This window comes from Hippopotamus amphibius, chromosome 1, assembly GCF_030028045.1.
Source record: "Hippopotamus amphibius kiboko isolate mHipAmp2 chromosome 1, mHipAmp2.hap2, whole genome shotgun sequence".
Lineage (NCBI taxonomy): Eukaryota > Metazoa > Chordata > Mammalia > Artiodactyla > Hippopotamidae > Hippopotamus > Hippopotamus amphibius.
The window spans coordinates 198,152,015-198,173,136 of NC_080186.1; positions in this window are offsets into that span (position 1 = coordinate 198,152,015).

The window sequence follows — 21,122 nt, forward strand, 5'->3', positions numbered from 1 at the left end:
TTTTCCCAGAACATTTTCAAAACTCCATTCAGAAGTGTCTTTGTAAAATACAAATCTAACCAAATCATCCCTCTGTATTAAAACCATTCAATGGCTTCTAACTTCCCTTTGGATAACAATCTCTTTATTACAGTTGTACAATTTTATGATCCAGCACCTGACTACTTCTATGTTCTCATCTTTAACTACTTTTACCCCTCCACCAGCAACACATTACACTATACCATTCCAGTTAGACTTTTATTTTCCTAAATTCTCCACACCTCCTTTTACCAGTAATTTTTTTTAATAAGACATTCTCTTTATCTGGAATACTCGCCCTTTTCCCAGGCAAAATCATACTCAACCTCCAGCCTTTTGACAATACAATTTCAACAGGCCATCCTTGAACTCCTAAATCTAGATTACTTTTCCCTTTTATGTTCTCATAGAACACATTCTACTTCTCTATAATACTATGTAATATGTACATTGCATGTACATATTTATTCATGTTTATTCCTTCTCCCCTTCCCTTCTGGTGAGATAAACTCTTTGACAGCAGAAATTCAATATGTCACATTCCTTGCTTTGTCTCCTGTCCCTAGTTTACTGTCTGGTACATGATAGGCACTAGATGACTACTTTACTTGATACTAGTGCCTGAATGGTATTCTATTCTACCTCGGTTACTTATTTGCTGACAGAATTTATCTTCTCTTGTACCTTGCCATGGTCTTCCTGATCACCACAAACTACCCGAGAACAGCACTACTCTTCCCAGGGAATACTTTCCCCATGTTTACCCAGTGCAGAAGCATGAAGGTAAGGGCTGACAAGATTATGCTACATTCTCTTCATTCCTCCCTGAACAAAGCCTTACTTCCTTTTAGAGAAATGCAGAAAACCTCTCTCTCCCTGGCACAGTCAGAACAAGTACCTGAGTCCAGGCTGGGGATACATGCTCTTCCTCCCACTTCTAGTCTGTCCCCCAACCCTACCTTTTATTTGTCTCAAACAATATCTTCAAAAAATATTCTCCCCGTAGGCCTATACCATATTTTTCATATAAATGATTTATTAAATTAGACACCAGTCGTCAGCTTAGGCTGAACCAGGACCACTGATAGACTATATTAAATTTCACTCTTGCTCATATTTTTTGACTGTTATAAATGGAAAAAATCAGAAATATACCCTCAGTTGAATAAAAATTAAAATGTATGTGAGCAGATACAAGCAAAAACATTTTTATATTGGATACATACACTAAATTTCCATTTTTTCATTTACCAGAATCACTTTCATTGGTAAATTGACCCTGAGCAAAGAATATGGGTCCTTGTCTGAAACACAAAAATGTAACAGAGATCTTGCATTTTATGAATAGTCTATAAAAATTTTAATAAAAATAAATGGCAATGCTTTCAGTACTGTATACCTAATTATTTAAAAAGTACATATATATGTTTAGATAGATAGATAGATAGATAGATAGATAGATAGATAAATCCAAAGCATCACACTCATGACATCCACTCCAGAATGTTTCCTAATTCTATAGTCTTAAGTTAGAAATAAAAAGCTAAACTGGGAGCCAAAAATGTTATCCATGATGTAACATCAGTATTTATTATATGGAGAACTTTGATTTTTCTATCATAAAATCACATTTTATAAACTTCTAGGTTTTCAAGAAAACAAATAATAGTTTTCAACTGCTTATCCCATTCACAACTAATAGAGGGATACTATTTCTATAAAGAATGTAAATTATCTGCATATATCTTTACCCAAGTGGCATATCAAATTATGAGAGACTATTAAATTATTTGTCAAGGAAAACACAATGACTGTATTGAAAAAAGACACCTGAATGTTCATACTGCAAGCAAATTTATTCCCATACTGTAGCAATCTCTTTCATCTGGTCTATCTGCTTACATGTGTTACATTATTGCTATTCATTATCTACTTTTATGCTTCTATGTCTAATATTCACATTGTTTTAATTGTTCTGGGATGTATTAAACTATTGTATTCAGTGTTTTGGCTCATCTGTACAAAATCTGGGAAATTTTGAGTCAGAAACAGATTTTCAGTGACTATTTCTCCTTTTCACTTTGTGTACCATATTTAGTTTCTCTTAAACTCTCTCCAGCTGAGCTTCCCTAATTCCAGGCTTTCCCAACAGCAGAAGGGCGTTTCTGATGTTTTCAGTGAAGAGAGAGACTAGCACACTGATTTATTAAAAATAACTTTTTTTGTTTATAAACCAAAGCCAGGCCAGCAGTGTTTTCCTATTTTGTTTTTTTCCTTCATTTCTTTCTTTCTCAACCCCCTCCCTCCCCCTCACCTTCTCTCTCACTTTTTAGTGTGGGGAATTTGTTTTCTAATTATGTCGCAAATACATGTTTACTAACTATATTCATTCTTTCATACATCAGTAGTCAAATCACATGTTATTGTTTATTTGTGATATGTTGGCCTCTTCTTTTCCTACTACAGAAGTGACCACCCATGGCCCTTTGGATTGTACCCCCAAAACTTCAGCTAGCTGAAAGTATTCTCCTAGGTAGCCGATGTCTATATGAAATCTACCAGACAAAACAAACCATATTTTGTAAACCAAATTATCACATTGGGTGTTGCTTTCTTCTTTATTCAAATTTCTCTCTAATATTTACCAATATGTTCTTTTCTTTGTTTTGAAGTTTCAACTTCGATCTAAAAATTCAAGACACAAATTATGAGAAAGTTTTGTATAGCTGGTGTTTTCCCTGTTACATAATTAGCATCTTTATCCCTTAATCCATTCCCATAAATAATTGCTTGTTCTGGTACGTATGTATTTAGAAGAATTCAAAGTTACTCTGTATGATTCCCCTGGTATCTCAATATTAGCATTTTTACTAACAGGGATCTTCTTTTCTCTTGCTTGATTTTCATTGAGGATTTGGCCTGGCTTTCCATTTTTTGTCATACTGGTAAACTTTTGCATGTATTTATCTTAAGCTATCATCACTTCCTAGGCTCAGGACAAATACCTAAGTGTCATCTTTGATTCTTCTTTTTCTCTCACTCCCCTCCTTAACCCATCAAAACAAACTATCGTGATACACCCCAAGTCTCACACTAACTTCTGTCCCAATCCTATTCACTATCATCATCTGGATCACTACAGTAGTTTCTCTGTTTTCATTCTTACTCTCACGTATCTATTCTCAACACAGAGCCAAAAAAATCTTTATAAAACTTCATTCTTAAAACCTTCCAGTTGATTCTCAAAACACTTAGAATAAAATGGAAACTCTTTACCAGGAGCAGGAGGCCCTACCTAACATGGCTGTTAGCTGCCACTCTGCCCTCACACCCAACAATATCCCTCAAACACACTAGCCCTCTTGCTTTTCCACAAACATGCCAACCTCCTGCCTGCCTCAAAGCCTTTTCCATATTGTTCCCTCTGTCTGAGACACCCCATCCCCAGATCCTCATATGGTCTATTTCCTTGCATTATTCAGACCACCCCAACCATATGTAATTACACTTCCTACTTCACATGATTCTCCCATCCCCATCCCCTTATCTTGTTTTAATTCCCTTGCAGTTTTTGTTATTTCTGAGAACACACTGCTTGTTTACTTCCTCCCTATTTATTGTCTATCTTTTTTATCTAGAATGTAAGCATTTTCAGTGTAAGGATTTTTTTCTATTCTTCTCTGTGTCCCTTGCACCCAAAATAGCACCTGATACATGGTAGATAATGAATGTGTGCTAAATAAATCGATATAAATGCAATCTGAGATAGACATTATTCTTCTCATTTTACAGCCCAGTTAGTTGCAGAGCCAGGATTAGAGACAGCGTAGGCCCTTGAACTGTAAGACAGTTGTTACTTTGGTTCTTTCCAGCCACATCACAAACATTCTCTAAAGTTTTTGTAATTATGAGGAGTTTACTCCCATCAGTAATGTTAAAAAGGAAAGGATTTAATCCTAACCCCTACTGCAGCCCATTAGATAGCATGCATAATGAACACAGTCTTCTTTCTTAGTCTCACTATTGTATTGAACATTTTTCATGCTCTTATCATTAAAGAATAACAGAATGTGTTCTGGACTTGATTAACTCATTAATCTTCACAAAGCCTAGGCAAGGTTAGTAAAATTAATTATCCTCATTTTTACACCCAAAGAACTGCGACCCATGGAGAATATGAGGTACATTCAGGGTCATATACAGTAAATTTGGGGCAAGAACTCAGAGATCTGTTCCTCTTTTATTCTAGCAGTTCCCACATCTTTATTAGAGAAGCTTTCAGTCTGTATATTAGCATCCAATTTAAACTAAGTGATTTTTTTCATTTCTAAAGAAGCAGTTTACATCATTATTAAAACCCAAAATGTTGCTTAGTTCATACCATCTATTCATTTGATTAGTACCTTAAAAGAGGAATGGAGTGGGAGCTGATATTTTCTAAAATCTCTTCCAGTTTTATGCTTTCAGATTTACTCTGAGTCATGAAGCTAGTTGAATGCTTTCTTTATTTTTCTTAATATAATTTCAATAAAATAACAGAAACATATTGATGTGAATTGTTATGAAAACTCAGTGATATTAGGGAGGCAGTATAGTATGGAACTTGCAATCACACAGTCCTAGGTCAATATTCCACTTCTATCAAGTTTTGGTTTCATATCTATGGGTTAGTATTTTAAACTTCCTAGTCCCAGTTTCTCCATCTGGTAAATGTGGGCAATAATAGTACCTATCAGATAATTCTTTTGAGTATTAATGGCATAGTGTATTTTCAGGACCTGGCACTTCGTAATTTCTCAATAACAAATCATACTATTATATTTTTACTATATCACTATTACTATATCATAAAATGTAAGAAGCTGTGATTATTTGACACAGATGGAATAGAAATTTACATTTTAGATATTTGCAAAAAATTTTTTGAAAAGCAACCATGTAGTGTAAATATGTGCAGAGAAAGTGTTCAGCTTCCTGGTAGGCAAGCTGTTTTCAGCTTGTGTGGGCATCCATTTGCTTTCAATTGTATGCTTTGGATAAAACTTGTATCTCTTAAGACAGCTAGGCAGGACATAACTACTAGTAATGATATTCACTACTTACTTCAAGTAACCACAGTTATGTCAAGCTATTAAATTCATTTTTATTTATATTAATTTTTCCAATTTTAAATGCATTTTTTTCAGCTATTTTGAACTTCTAAGGGTTTGCACTTTGGGTGTCAAAATTGATCTTAGAAATAGTGTGGTTGCAGAACAGAAACCAACTCAAGTCAAATTTGGGATAGAGATCTAGGGAAATCTCAGGTGCTCCAACTGTAGGAGGTTGTGTGAAATTTCACAGGAACTGAAGCACTGTCAGGCAGCTGCTTTCACATCACATGGAATCTCATGCCTGCTCCTGTGCGAATTTTCATGGGTTTCATTCACCTTGGTGAATCCAGGTACCTCAGCAGAGTGTTGAAGTTTTGCTTCCTTGTCTCTACACTTTTTAAGTGGCTTTGTGTTGCCAGGTCATCTGATCTGGCCTGATCTCACCATGTGCTAGTACCTAACACCATGCAATTGATTCTCGCTTGGAGGTTACTTTCAAATTTCTCAGAGACATAATCTGATTGAAATAGAAATTCTCAGTTATTCTCCCCTGATGTGATTATCTATGTTCAGGACATGGTATCATCTCTAAAATGAGTGGTTGTAAGCAGGGAGGAAATGACAGCATCTCCACTAATGGTTTGTAAAATAATGACTGCAAAAATGACTTTTCTTACATATTTCTTATAGGACCATTGTTTACTTCTTTCAAAAACGTCAGGCTTCTCAAGTTTTCTGCAGTTGTGAAAAAGATCACATGCTAGCTTAACATCAAGACAAAATACATGCTTTCTATGTATGAATATCCTGTAAATACATACTGGCCATTTTTACCAAATTTCACATGCCACCTTCATTCTGCATGGACCATGCAGGAACAGGGATTTAAAAAATGCTGTTAATAATTCAGGTTATTCAGTAGAAACTGGATAAAATACAAATAAGTGATTAGTAAGTCAGCTTTTAAAGGAATAGGTCACTATTATTGTTTAATAACTAAAAAAAGCCATAGGTTGTTCAAATGATTGATGAAAGTCAACTGCCTCAAAATGAAAATGATCATATGTAGTATATGGCTGTAGTGGGTTGAATTGTGTCCATCCAAAAGATATGTCCAAGTCACAATCCCAGTACCTGTAAATGTGACTTATTTGGACTTATATTTGCAGATATCATTAGGGATCTCAATATAAAATTATGCTAAATTTAGGGTGGGCCCTAAATCCAATGACTAGTGTCCTTACAAAAGAAAGATGAAGGGGATCTGAAACAGACATACAGAGGAGAAGGCCATATGAAGATAGAGGCAGAGATTAGAATTACATAGCCTCAAGCCAAGGAATATCAGGAGCTACCAGAAGCTAGTAAAAGCAAAGGATTCCCTGCTAGAACCTTCAGAGTAGCATGGCCATGTTGGCACCTTGATTTAGGACTTCTGGCTTCCAGAAATGTGATAGGATACATTTCTGTTGTTTTAGCCACCAAATGTGTGGTAATTTGTTGTGGCAGCCACAGGAAACTAATATGATGGTCCTGTGATCCATAATTATAATCATCTTCCATTGTGCTCGGGAAATAATAGGTGAGATATATATACTTAAAGCTGTAATTTATATATATAAAGTATCATATTACTTTAATTATATGTAGTATATAAAGCTACACATATATACATATATAATGTTACATAAAGCTATATACATATATACATACAATGATGGGCTTAAATAAATAGAAAAAAGTAATAATCAAATGATTCCCAAAATGTTTGGACTATTGTACCTCATAACATTAAGTTTTCAGAGAGGACATTCAGAGAGTAGGGTGTATTTACAGACTTTATTATTTTATATAAAAAATGTAAATGCTTATTTCATGCATTTCTGAAGCAAGATCAGAGAAGCTTCTAACGCTTATGAAATAGCTAACTTTCAATTGTAAGTCAGATCTACTTTCCAAAGACAATTATCTTCTGTGTTATATCTGGCAGATTAAATATTACCCAGAGTCCCTACTTCTATTCATATTTTAATAAGTATCATCCTCCAAGTAAATTCTCTTATATTTATCCTTTCAAATATCTTTAGCCAAGCAGTATAGACAATTTTTAAAAACTGAGTAATTAAACAGTAAAAGAAAAGATATACAAAATTCTAATACTTGTATAGTTAAAAATAATTCTTTCAGATCTTTAAAAAAAATCTCCTGAGAGTACAAAAATAGAAAAAACATTCATTTTTGTTGACGATGACCACTAACTATAAGAATAAGGGGTAATAAAAAAAACAGAATATAATAAAGAAAATTCACTGACCAATAAGTAAAGTCTGTGGGCCTCCTGTCCATAGTCAAATAATTCTGTATCAGATATAGAGAGTTTGGATATAAACTATGAGATAATTCTACAAAAATTCATGATGTTTTCAAATTTTAATTCTAGAGTTAAAACCTGTACTTTAGTGGATGTGCATTAAAGCAGAATTAACAACATTCCTCAGGAACTTAAGAGGACCTGAATTATCTTTCTTCTCCCTTATTACACCCATATTTGCTCATGTGACACCTGAAACTGCCATCAAAATAAACAGTGGCTCAGATCCTCAGTCTACAAAATATACTAGATTGATAATCAAAGGAATTAAATTAAGTCTTTTGAGCTGGATACTACTTAAATAAACCTAAATAAAGTTTGCATTGTGCCTACTATATACAAGACATCAGAAAACTTATTATCACTTTTGCTTTTTAATAATTGTGTCCTAGGTCAATTTATGTTAACTTTCATCATCCTCTCAGATTTTCTTGCCTTCTACTACTTCCCCTTTTCACCAGGCTTATCTTAACTTGATTAACATTCAAGATCAGCTATCTTTATTCTTAAAAATCTAAATATATATTTCAAATTTAATAAAACTTAATCATTGAGATACATAAAATTAAACAGGACAAAATCAAGAGCGCCTTCTCTGCCTCTCCTTCATCTTAAGATATGTTTTTGAGGTCGTCAGGTTCTCATTCAATCTGGTGAGCTATAGGTCTCAAGAACTACTAAAAGATACAGAAAACCAGCGAGGAAAGTTGGTGGCACTGATAAATCAAGGTGGAATTAATGACAATTAATGACAACAAAAATATATTTGCTAGGTACCATTAGGACCTAGTGTCAATTCTATCTGTTAATATCACTATCACAATATGAGATTTCTTCTGATAGTATATAAACATTTTATGTCTAAGTAATGAGAATTCTGTAACTGGATAATTCTAAGCATTATTTTATTGGATGATATTTATGGAAAAAAAATAGCATTGATTTTTTTAAAGAGATGCCTCCACCTCACTGCCCTTAACTGATGCCAAAGGTTAGATTAACTAGTTACCAATAATTGCAGTAAAAATTACACAGCCTTATAATTTGCATAAAGAATATTGATGAAATGTCTTGAACTAATTTCCTTTTTCACCTCTGAAGAACCCATCATCCATCTCCTCCATTAGAGTGATGATCTTAAACAACCAAAATATGACCCAAGGAAGACAAAATTTTGAAAATACTGGATCTTGTCTCCTTCACAAATTCACTAGTGAAAATAGACACTGTAAAACATACTAAAGGTAAATGAGAGATCTCATAAGTACTAAACAATAGCATAGTCATTTATTCATCTAATGGAAAAGTGTGAGTCCCATAGTCGGAAAACTTAATTTCATGTAATAATTTCAATATAGTTTTTCACAGGAGCATATAGGAAATGTTGATTTGGGGAAATTCATGTATAGAAAACAAATTTTGTGAATGGTCTTTGACAACTCTTTTCACTTTTTATGGAACTAATATATCAGTCAGAAATAAAAACAGGAAAACTCAAATCCTACCGTTTAAATAAGTTAAATATTAATTTAATAAATTAAATATTAATAAAAATTTTAATTAAAATTTTTTATTTTTTCTAATTTTCTCCCAACCCCTATGTATTTACATTCACTCATACATAGTTGTAACATAATTCTTTGTGAGTCTTTATAAATGATTAGATAGTTTTTAAAATTCAATTAAGTTGTATCATTATTTACATAGCCATTTCTCAATGGTTGGACATTTACTCTTATGATAATTTTTTTAACTAGGTTGACTCTAGTTTTCTAAAACATCTTACCCAATAATTGTATGTGCTGGAGAAAAACAATACTAATTTTAACATTTTCCTATGAAAAGCACGATTAATAGAGAAAATGCTTTATCTGAATATGTGTAACCATAGACACTTTTCATGATGTGCTTTTTAAAAAGTTTTAAATTATCTTCTGTATTAAATTACACATTTTTCTCCTTCCAACAGCAGAGATTGTCAACACTTGACAATGGTTAAACAAGCACAGTCTTTCATTTTATGCGAACCAGACTATATTTCAAACATTGAAGGTATTTATGCCTAAACAGTACATATTTGGCAAAATCACTTAAGTCTTCAGATGCAATATAAAGGTCACAGTATGGGTCCTTTATTTCAGCAGTTGTTTTTTTTTTTTCCCCTCTGCCCGTACTTTTTTTATTTTCTCATTTAATAAACATGTGCTGAGTTTCTAATACGCACCAAGCACTAGGCAAAACCCACTCTTGTGTGTCTGAGTGGATCATTCGTTGTCTTCTTTCCTCTATGTGTGCTTAAATGTGTGTTTATTTCTAACTTACTTTAGAATTGCTCAGGCTTCCCTGGTGGCGCAGTGGTTAAGAATCTGCCTGCCAATGCAGGTGACATGGGTTCGATCCCTGGTCTGGGAAGACCCCACATGCCAGGGAGCAACTAAGCCTGTGGGCCACAAGTACTGAGTCTGTGCTGTAGAGCCTGTGAGCCACAACTACTGAGCACATGTGCCACAACTACTGGAGCCCACACGCCTAGAGCCGTGCCCTACAAGGGAAGCCACTGCAATGAGAAACCCGCGCACCACAACAAAGAGTAGCCCCTGCTCACCACAACTAGAGAAAGCCTGTGTGCAGCAATGAAGACCCAATGCAGCCAAAAATAAAAATAAATAAGTAAATAATAAATCTTTAAAAAAAAAGAATCGCGCAATCTCTGACTTTTTTTATGCTTTTCTATCCACCCATTTGTCTTTTTCCTTCCCTTTATCTGCTATTCATTGTTATTTACTCACTCTTTTCATTCAAAGATGTGTTTAGTCTTTGAACTTATGGAATAGTTTTGTAGTTTCCTTTCTGTAGGGATACCCTCCCCTTTTTTATATGTATGTCAATATTTAGTACAAGGAAGAAAACAAATAACACTAATTTTCATAAGAGTAAAAACAAACCTAAAGTTGATACATGATTGTTGTCCAAATAAATAAGCATAATCTGAAGTGTAAAACACTATTACAAAATTACTTATATAGCTAATTTATGTTGCTTATAATAAACTAAAATTTTAAATTGATAATTACTATAATTGAATATAATTTTACTGACAATTAATGACCTTTTTATCAAGTATTATATTGTTCAAAATCAAGTAAACGGAATTTCTTTATAAGTCCACAGTGATCCCTACACCCTGCACACAATATAGCACTGAATTTAAGCTAAATCAGAACATTACCACTGAAGCTAGTCTTTCTGAGTTTCAAACTCTCAAGCCCCGAAAAACTCAGGGCACAAAATTAATGCCAAAAACATAGGTTGGGAAAAAGGAAAAGAGCCCAGGTCATCTATCCCCTAGAAAAGATAACATTTAACAGGTTTGAGGAAAGCAGGGGAAGTGAGGGAGGAGATGAATGACAGAGATTGGTAAGGAAAAAAAAAAGCTAACTAGAAATGCCCACTTGGGCAGGAGAGAGTGCCTCTCCTCCACTCAATCTTGCACCATCAGTTTTCTTTTCAAGAGTCTCAGCAAAGCTGAAATAGCACAAACATCTCAGAAACCTCTGAGTGTGCACCTTCTATCATTAGGGGCAAAGAGCCATTCTGGCCTGTTTATGGGTGCTATGTGATGAGGACTTCCCAGTTTGCTGATTAGTGTCTGCTATATCTGCCCTGAGACTTTTCTCAGCCTCATTTGAATTATGCTGGACTAGCCTTCTCAGTGGCCCAAGACACTCATAATCCTCTTAACTGGAGGATAAGGCCCTAGATACTGAGGCCTTACAGGGGCATCTCTGTTCCATCGCTAGAACAGAAAAAGTGCTCTTTTCGACTTTCAGGGGACTTTCATCCAATCCTCTGAATTTCTCCTTTATCTTCTCTCTCTCTCTATTTCACACTTTTCCACATGCTTAGCTAGAAGCACACTGGCAGAGTGCTCAAAAATCAATGTTACTTTTTCTCCTAATATTTCAAGGTCTCAACACAAGGATAATAAGAAAAATACCTCAAATTACAATGTTAGATTCCTCAGGACTAGATTTCTGACATATATGTCAACCAGGAGACGATTTGAATTCAGCACAATACTAATTTTCAAGATTGCTGAATAGGTTGGCATTTTGTACCAATTAACATCTTTCAAGAAAGAACTCAAGTACTTACTATATAATTACTAACTCAAATTCAAACACTCCCTGATGAAAAGATGAAAATGATTTCAAGATTAGGCCACTGACTGTTTTATTTTGTTTGGGGAAGGGTAAAAGAGCTTTACGTTCTGAGATCTAACTCAGGACACCTGTTTACCACCACACAGACTGAGTGAAAAGTACTGTCTGTAAGAATTTTATACTTTTATTTCATGACCTAAACTTTATACCAGTGAATCAAAGAACACACATCTTATATTTAATATTATCACTGTGCAAATCTTGAACAGTTTGAATCTTTATATAAAGAAACATGTACATAGTAACTGGAATACTTTTTATTCCATAATTTAACTCAATAAAACAACAATGATGTAATAATAGAGATTAGTATATTTCTCCATGCAAATGCTCAGAGACTTCTGTCTCTCATAAACACATACACAGCCGTTCACTCATTTTAAAAAAATCATCTTATTATGTGCCAAGAACTAGTTGAGGCACTGGGGATACTGTGAAAAAATGAAAAAAATTCTTACTGCTATGACTCATATATTTTTAAATAAACTGCTCATGAAGTATATATGACTATATTAAACAAGCAACAAACTTTGAGAATGGCAATAAAGGGAGATATTTCTGTTTAAATCAATAATATAACAATTATGCTTGTGCTTATATTTAAGGACATACATAATCATGATTCTGATGGAATTTAAGAATACATAGGTGGCAGCTTATTCAAAAGGCACAGATGAACATTTCTTTCGTATAGTAAAGTAATGCCTCATTTTCTCTTTTCATTTTAATCATTCATTATTTAAACTTCAAATTTTCCCTGACTCGATGTATCTGCATACTCTTTAATAGTCACCATAATTTGTGTGCGCACACACCATACCACACACACACACACACACACACACACACACACACACAGGGTCACAGACTCCTGACCTTATTTCCCACCAGCTGTACTTTGTGTCCTGGGCCCCTATCCTTCCCTTGATGTACCCTCCTCCATACACTCAGGATTTTGGAAGCATCTACTCATTCCAAGCTCTTGTGCGCTAGTTGCTGGCCTATTTAAAGCCATGGGTCACTAAGCTATAGATGGCTTCCATTAGCTAGCATTAGCACTATGGGGGTGGGGAGGGGCAAGACCTCTGGAGCCCCAGTTTTGTGATATTAGGGGCAGAGGATGAGAAAGAATAAGATAATAGGATAGGAAAGAGAAAAGAAATGAATGAGGACAGTTCAGTGAGCCTGAATGCCTATCTAATCCATTCTAAGAACCAAAATGAATAAACGCTAAGTTTATCTTCAGAGCTATTCATATACATGATTTTGAATACCAACCAAGATAAGTGGTCTACTCTTAAATCTGTTCCCACACCTGTTTGACAGAATCTAAAATTCCTTCAATGCAGGGATCACAAATATCAATGCCCATGGGGCCAGGCAGGAAATGTAAATAAGAGCACCAGGCTGGGATTAAGGCAAGAGCAAGTGGTGTTTATTATGGGAAGTAGAGATTACATGACTCAGTAAAGGAGGCAGCTGCTTCTCAGGCCTTTCTGGTTGTTCCCTTTCAAATAGCGGGGGCTCAGGATTGCCAAACCTCATTTTTCAAGTGAAGTACTGCAAGAGGACGTAATACAGTTTGGACATGCACAACGCCTAGGGTTTTTCCAGACAGCAGTGGCACCCAAAGAAGTCTGGGGTGATGCAGGTTAGCTTCTAGTCCACAAACTCACTACCAGGTTATAAGGAAAGCACCTTTTAGACCAAAATCTGCCACACACACAGTTTTTTGTTTAGACACACTGAATGGCAAGCAAGGAAAGAAAAAGTTAATACAACATGTTCTTTCTAGAAGTCTCACTCTGGCCTTTTAGGTGCTCTGATTACAGCCTTGTGAAAGGTTGACTCAAGGCAGGAACTGAAAGATTCATGCGGTACGGTTCTGTGCCCTCTTGTTGGTATGACGCAATCCTAAAAGCTCCTAAACCAATGGATACACACAGGATGGATTAGAGACCAACCTGGGGTGCTCAGGCAAGACCCATAATCATCTCTGCAGGATTTTAAAACATACATGAGCAGCCAGTGCACACATTTTGCTGAATAATTTTAGTTTCACTACTGAAAACCAATTCTAACATCCATTCAAGCCAAGTAAAAAGACCAAACTTTCACGGAAAAAATCCATTTTTGAAAGAAAGCAAAATGAGGCTTAAAACAGCTGTCTCAGGTACTTGGCCCTTTCTACCAATTACTAGGTTTGGCTGACCATCTCATCACCCCCAACCTCCACCCCCCAATGATTAAAACTAAGCTAACATGCCAGATCTGTAGCACAATACTGATTATTCTGAAGTATTTTCCATTACAGACGTTTTACCAAGGAGACATTTCATATATTTTTCTAAAATATCTCCATTTTTAAATATTGGCACCTAATTCAAATTATTTTTTAAAATCTCGTTTACTGAATAAAACATACATTTATTTGGCAAGCTACTGTTTTGTGATCCCAGCTTTTACAAAAGTTAAAATATTTTTTTCATTTTTTTAAGAGTTAAATAGTTAGAAAATAGTAATAAGAGATTTAATAAACTAGAATGAATGGGTTTTAGTCTGAATATAAATGACTACCAGCCCCTTTCTGCATGATGAGATGTATTTAAAGAGTGAGAAGGGAATGGAGAGAAAGATATTCTAATATAAAAGAAGGAAAGACGGGAGAGTAGAGAGGAGTTGAAGACCACAATGACTAACTGGCAGCTGTTCCAATTCTGCAGCCAGTTATTCCACTCATCCTCCTCTGTGTGGGGCAAGGAGTAACAGCTGGGCCTTGAGGGGGTCTTCTTTGTGTAGATGTACTTCCTAGCATTTTAGCAGGGATAGGTCTCACTGTGTGCTCACTTCATGGAATATTTTGTGTCTTTAAGTACTCTTGATACTAAAATATCTTACTCTGTTTTCCAATATCTAATTGCTGTGTTTTTTCAGCCTTTTAAAATGGGTCCCATACAAGAATTATTGAATCGTGATCTTTGGGAGTTGAGTCTAATCATACAAACTTTTAAGGTTCCACAGACAATTGTGAATCATACTAAAGTTTTAAAATTACTACTCCATATATTAATTGGATTAAACAGTCAACATAAGGCATAGGTGGTTTAAAGCAGTGTCCCACCATGCAGGATTCACTAAAAAGAAAAACAGAGGAGATTGGAAAAAATGAGAGGGGTGGTAAGGAGACCACATATACAGGATCTCCTTCACGGGATCCAAGTCCTCAGCCCTGATCACTTGAGTGCCATTGTTGCAGTCCACGTCCTATATTTCACTTTCTTTACCTTTCATTTTCCTTTTCTCTCTTAATCATCTCTTTCTTCCTTCCTTTATATAATCAGCCTTATTTTCTCATGGCTTTGCTCATTCTAATCGACTTACTCCATTTTACCACTGCAATCACTCCTCAACTCATTACTTCTCTAAGAACTTTTTAAAACAAATAGCGCATGTTTGTATTCTATAGCTTGATTGCGGTGGTAGCTACATAACTCTATATGTCTGTCAGAACTCGTAGATCTGCACACCTGAAAAAGATGAATTTTACTGTATGTAAATTATACTTAAATAAACCTGACTATAAAAATTACTTATTCTTAGAAATCCTATTTTCAGTTCCATTTGCTTCTCTCTGAAACTACAAATAAGAATAAGGAGAGGAGAAGCAGAAAATAGTGGGTATAAATTTTGCAATGCTAATTGAAATAGCATATTGTACTTGTGTTTTAATGTACCTTTACCAAGTTGGATAGTTAAAAATAAACCCAGACACATAGCTTTTCTTTTACTCTGAAATGGGGACTATTGGCACGACCAGTGGAGTGTGGCCAAGGGGGCCTAAATTAGGAAAGAAGTGGTTAAGACACCTTTTTTTAGTATTTTACAGTTTGAGATTCAAGTTTCTCTTGAATTGAAAGAAAATAATAATCTTCCTATCACTGCCAACTTTTTTTTAGAGGAGAAAAATTACCCCTTTCAAGTAGAAGTGAATTGGAGTTCTTTCTTTGATAGTAGGTAGTCTTCCCTCAGGGTCTCATCAGTGCAGCTATTAGATGGTGAAAGAATACAATTAGCAAAGTTTGATAAACATGCTTCCTCCTCAGAACTGTTTCACTAGGTGCTTTTATCACTAGAATTATAATGAGAGCCCTGGAACTATAGCAGAGATTGGGGAAGTGATTCATCAGGTTATGCAGTTCTTACAGGACCCCAATCCCATAAATTGTCTTTAGTGCCCTATCTTGGTTGAGTCCTAATTACAATAGGTCATGTTAATTTGATCAAGGCTTCTGTGTCCATACAGATTTGGAGCTGAAGTACCTTCTAGAAATATTATTTCTAATCTCATTTGTGTCTATATACTCATGATTCATTGCTATTGAGATTTCTTAATACTGGAATTGTTTGTGTTGGACATTTGGGAGATTTGTTTTAATAGCACAATAATAAAACATTGCCACTTGACATTTATTTCCCTCAATGTACGTCAATATTTTAAATCCTTTCTGTGAATTTTTTTTCCATGTCCACATCTAATAGTATGCTCTTATTTCCAGGTTACACTGTAAACTGCCTCCTTTTTTCAATAGCATGACATTCATAAGACAGAAGTGCTAATAATCCCACTGACTCTAAATAAAGATATTTTCCATGTTTGATTTTTTCTTTGTAATTGATGACTTCGCTAGCCTGTTTAATAGTTAAATTTCAGATGGTCTGGGCTGAGATAATGAAACACAAGGAAATGTGACCAGCTGACTAAATGATGGCCTTATAAAATGGAAAATTTGATAGTTCCCAGTATGCTGTGATTTCCAAATGCTCGGAAGACACTTCTTTCCGAAACTTGTTTCCTATTTATTAAATTCCTTTACCCAAAAACTCACTTCATGAAATTTTAAGTTGACCAACTCTCATCTCTTCCATTTTTCCCGCATTTCATGTTTCAAGGTCTTTCAAAATTTTTTATTTCATTATTTTAGATATCTGTTCAAAAAGCCTGTAAAGTGCAAACATCCTCAGGGAGAAATATCAACCATTAACACCTTAATGAACTTAGTTTCATTAGAAGACAGAGTGGAATGAGGAGAAGAGAAATGAGATTTTTTTGCAGTTCAGAAAGTTGATTTTTATCTAGGATTTCAAGGCTCAGGACAGCCAGAAGTCCATTTATCTCTTACTCATTTGTAACACAGAATAAAATTTCTATCTCATATTAAAAGGAAATTTTCATAAGTAGACAACAGGTGAAACCTGCATACTCAAGAGGGGAAGACATGCAGATAAGAAGCTTCGAGTGAGAAAGTTGGGAATATAAATTAGCAATTCAGAAAAATTTTAAGTGACAGCATAATATAATATGTAGCATAAAGATCCATAAAAACTAAACAGGTTAGAATTATTGTTAAGATTGTGAATCCAATGGGATTTCTTTTCAGATAATTCAGGTAAAAGCGTGGTATAAAATTTTCTAAATTGTCCATAAAATTCAATAAATTAGCTGGGTTTGAAATATCACTTAACCACTCTTTTCTTATTTTCTTATCATTGAGGCTAAAAGAATTTCATTGCATTTCCACTAGAAGTGAGTTCTTTCAGTCAGTTCTTTTAAATGCAATTAAGAACTACCTATGACCTGAGTAATCTATTTTTATCAGAAAAAAAATATGTGTAAGTTACCAGATAATGGGTTTTTAGATCTCCATTAACAGCCATTTGGTAAGACTTCATGTTACTACTTCACTGTCTATTTTTAGGATGTTGTTTAATGAATCAGACTAAGTGGCAGCTCAATTTCACAATCTAGGTCATGTGATCACAGCTGTGGAGGAGAGGAGTGAGTATCCGACCCACGGAAAGATCCTTTGCCACAATTTCCATGTTAATTATATTACACGAAAACAGATTCAATTGGAAAGCTCTGATTCAGATTTTTTGTAATACTTAATAGTTTATCACTTGTTTTCATTGCTAAAATAGCTAAATATTCATCCCCCAGCTAAAAATCTGGAAATTTTCTTTGCTTTTCCTCTATTTTTTATCTTTCATATCCTAACAAGTTCCATGTCAGTATAATCCCATCATTTTCTTCTCATAACGTATCACTACTACATTCAAGAATATTCACTATCTTCCCAGTGTCAACTAAAAAGAAATACATATTATCTCCTCACAAATTATTCATAATTTACCATCAATTTTTATGCCCTTTTAGAGCCAAATGGGTCACTTCATCACTCCACAAATCCAGTATTCCAGATATGCTATGAAACTTCCCACTACCGTTGTTGGCTCTTTCAAACTATTTTTCCTGCTTTTCCCTGGGTATGAAAATCCATCTTATCTTGTCTACCTATTGAAGGCATACTTATACAAGACTCAACATTAAACATTTAAATTAAATATACTTCATATGCCTAGCTGAGCACTCTATGCTAAGTGCTAGGTGCTCACATCTTCCTTTCCCTGTGAAGTTATCTCCACACTTCCACATCAAATTTAAGAGCTACAGTCTCTGTGATCAAACTACACATTGTATGCAACTTCCTTTCAGTTTTCATTTCACATTGACTTGTGTTACCTGTTTAAATGCGTGCCTCCTTCACCACACTGTAAGCTCCTACAAAATACACTTAAGACCTAATATGATGCTATATGTAAGACAATCCTTTTGTTGAAGTCATAAGGAAATAAATGTGTAAATGTTGTTTAGAATGTAAATGAATGGACTTCTTGTTCCAGAATATAGATTAGATACTCAGGTTTACTCCTCCCACCTCCCACCTAAACATTGAATGATTGTAAACATATTAAATTACAAACATATTCATTAAAGTTCTGATAATGGAAGGAGGGAAACTACTGAACTAAAATTAAAACATATTTCAGGAAGATTCTGGAAAAGTATCTGCAGGAAAAAAATGCACCAAAGGAAGGAAATTTTGTTTCATGTTGTATTTTGTTCTGTTTTTTGTTTTTGTTTGCTTTCCATGAAGAAATGTCCTGGAGTTGATAAGTTAACAAGTTAGAATAGGAGGAGAGGCAAAAAATGAGATAACTGATCAAAAACTACAATTGAATAGGCAGCACAAGTCAGTATCCCAAGTAAGCAGAGCAGCTATGTTTGTTCCTGGACTGCAAGGCAGGCACATACTAACTAAAGAAAGTGAACAATTGATCCAGGGGAAGCTAGAGTTATAAGACTGGAAGTTATTGTTACATGACCAACTTCAACAGTGTTTTAAACAATAACCATTTTATCTTCTTATGAATATATGAGTCAGGATTTGGGGAAACGAAATGTAGTTCTGCTGCTGCACAAGGGGCATTGTCAGCTGCAGGCAGCTGGTAACTGGGCTGGGCTTCAAGATCCAAGAAGGTTTCATTCACATCCCTGGTGTCTAAGAGTTCCTCCACGTGGCTGTGCTCTCTCCACATGGCTGTGTTCTCTCCACACGGCTAGTGTGGGTTTCTTCACAGCATGGTGGTCTTAGGATAGTGGGTCTTCTTTTAGGGCCACTCACTTCTAAGTGATGACGATAGAAGCTGCAGGCTGGTTAAAAAGTCATTTCTGCTGTATTCTTTTGGTCAAATAGGGACAAGGGATAGCCTAGATTCCAGCAGCAGAGAAACAGACTCCATAATTAATAAAGTCAAGGAAAAGTCACATTGCAATCTAGCATGTGGGAAAAGAAATATTTTTGTGACCAATTTTGGGAACAGATATTCTGCCCTCTGTCCACAACAATTCCTTCCCTCAGGTAAAATAGTCACCCCCTCTCCCCAAAATTTCAAAATTTCATTCTATTACAGCATCACGCCCAGGTTTGAGGACCAGGATTTCTTTATCTAAATTGGGTCCAGTGAGAATAAGTTTCTACAGACACAGTTCTTTGGGTGCAGCATCTTAACTACAGATACATGAATAAAAACCAAAAAGATGTTTTCCCCTACTGTCACCCAACATCTAATGGGGAAACAGAGACAGAATAAATGAAGTAGACATTCTCATTCCAAAAGGGGGGAATAGGAGGCACACAATAGTCATTTATCCATAACAACTTTAAAACCCACTGAGTATATGTCACCAATTCCTGCTGCTCTGGGGACAAGGAGCATCTATTAATTAAAATCCATCTCTGCTCCCGTGGAGTGGTTCTTCTCAGAGCGTGGTTTCACCCTCTGTTTTATGTTCCATAAAGCATTGCCCACATCTTCAGCTGAATGGTTTTCTTTGCTTGCTTCTTGCCTGTAAGAGTTTGGGAGCCCAGAGGTCACATCTTTTCATTTTAGAATCCTTTATCCCTTTCAGCCCAAACTGGTACAGTTCCCATAAAATAAATATACCTTTCCTGTATATCAAGTTACAATGTATTCTACAACAATTCACCTACTGATGAGCACTTAGATGCTTCCATGTCTTGACTATTGTAAATAGTGTTGCAGTGAATATAGGGGTGCATATATGTTTCCAAATTAGTGTTTTTTTATTTCTTTCTATTTATAAGAAATAAATACCCAGAGGTGGAATTGCTAGACTGTATGGTAGTTCTACTTTTAAATTTTTTTAGGAATCTCTACACTGTTTTCCATAGTGGCTATACTAATTTACGTTCCCATCAACAATGCATGAGGATTCCCTATCCTTGCCAACACTTGTTATTTCTTGTCTTTTTGATAACAGTATTCTGTCTCATTGTGGCTTTGGTTTGAATTTTCCTAATGAGTAATGTTGAACACCTTCTCATGTGCCTGTTGGCCATATGTATGTCTTCTTTGGAAAACTGTCTATCGAGGGCCTCTGCCCATTTTTAAATTGGGTTGTTTGGTTGGTTGTTTTTGTTTTTTGTTTTTTTTTTATGTTGAGTTGTATGAGTTCTTTGTATAGTTTGGATATTAACCCCTTGTTAGATATATAATTTGCAAATATCTTCTTCCATTCAGTCGGTGGCCTTTTCATTTTGTTAATAGTTTCTTTTACTGTGCAAAAGCCTTTTTTTTTTTTTTGGCTACGTATAGTCTTTTTTATTTTTTTTTTATTTCTTTTTGGGGGGGTACACCAAGTTCAATCATCTGTTTTTATACACATATCCCCATATTCCCTCCCTTCCTTGACTCCCCCCCCCTCGAGTCCCCCCCACCCTCCCTGCCCCAGTCCTCTAAGGCATCTTCCATCCTCGAGTTGCACTCCCTTTGTTATACAACAACTTCCCACTGACTATCTATTTTACAGTTGGTAGTATATATATGTCTGTGCTACTCTCTCACTTCGTCTCAGCTTCCCCTTCACCCCCCGCCCCCCCAAACCTCGAGTTCTCCAGTCCATTCTCTGTATCTGCGTCCTTGTTCTTGTCACTGAGTTCATCAGTACCATTTTTAGATTCCGTATATGTGAGTTAGCATACAATATTTGTC